The following is a 1,261-nucleotide window of genomic DNA, read 5'->3' on the forward strand; positions in this document are numbered from 1 at the left end:
AACAATTAAGTAAAGACATTTAGTCTTTCAAATTAGAAAAACTACCCATATACTAGCAACCAACGTAAAAATCAATCAACACTTATGACTATAAAATAATGTGTGTAGAATATTTGAGTTCGGTTCCCCCAAATGAATCTCTGCCACTCCTCAGGATAATGCAGACTTCTCCATTTGTTTGTAGTGAACTTTTGAGCAAGAAAAGCATGAAAGACAGACTGATGCTCATATTGGTCTTCAATCATCATGGTTCTGATAAGAAATGCACACGCATCATCATTGAACTGCAAGTGTTTGTCACCAACACTTTAGATAAGATCAATGGACATAAATTTTCTTTATTTTTAAAAATACTTTAGTATAGGTAATTGCTTTGGCAGCACTTAGTAAAATTGGAATGATACCAAGAAGATTGGCGTGGCCCCTGTGCAAAGATGACACATAAATTTGTGAAGTGCTGCATATTAAAAAATTTAGTTAGTAGTAGTAGTAGTAGTAGCAGCAGCAGCAGCAGTGGGCTTAAACTCGGGGTCTGAGAGCTGTCCCTTAGCTTTTTTGTTCAAGGCTAGTTCTCTACCACTTAACTACAGCTCTATTTCCAGCTTTTGGGTGGTTAATTGGAGAAAAAAGGCTCACAGACTTTCCTGCCAGAGCTGGCTTCAAACTGCAATCCTTAGATCTCAACCTCCTGAGTAGCTAGAGTTACTGGCTCCTATAAATGTTTTAAACACTGACAGATAGATACTTCCAGGTGAGAAATCAACACACCAATAGCAATGGTCATTGGCTTAATTCTACAATAATGTAGAATTAAGACACAACCTAAATTGTAGCATGATATATGGCATTGTTCTGCCTGCCATCCTCGCTCACCCAGATGGGAGAGACAGGAGATGCCTTTAGAGCAGGTAGTTGATTCAGTTGCTGTGAAGCCAGCTATGACCACAAGTGGCCATCCAATTTATGTCATGAGACATAAATTCTGTCTTATGAGATTCAATATGGTTCAGTGTGTTCACCTAGCATGCCTGTGGCCCCTGGTTTGATCCCTCACACCCAGGAAAAAGAAAGCAAAGATTAAACTTTATGACTTTTAGACAACACATTTGTTACTTCAAATAGTAATTTCCCTACTTCATCATCAGATTTGTTTCTTAAGTACAATTCCTCTCCATTTGTGGTTCCTGCTTCACCTCCTCCCATCTCCAATCAAGTCCAGCCTCAGCCTCATTTATCAGCGTGGGGGCTAATCCCAATGAGT

The 1,261-nt window shown here is 39.2% G+C and overlaps 1 non-coding gene across 1 annotated transcript; it reads left to right on the forward strand.

Moving 5' to 3' along the window:
- The first annotated feature begins 367 nt into the window (after positions 1-367).
- On the forward strand, positions 368-469 carry LOC122113339. The gene has a single exon (XR_006148419.1). It is a non-coding gene; the product is annotated as a U6 spliceosomal RNA (small nuclear RNA).
- The last annotated feature ends 792 nt before the right edge of the window (positions 470-1,261 follow it).

The sequence above is a fragment of the Dipodomys spectabilis genome, unplaced genomic scaffold (assembly GCF_019054845.1).
Source record: "Dipodomys spectabilis isolate Male_0828 unplaced genomic scaffold, ASM1905484v1 ptg000096l, whole genome shotgun sequence".
In the NCBI taxonomy this organism is placed as follows: domain Eukaryota; kingdom Metazoa; phylum Chordata; class Mammalia; order Rodentia; family Heteromyidae; genus Dipodomys; species Dipodomys spectabilis.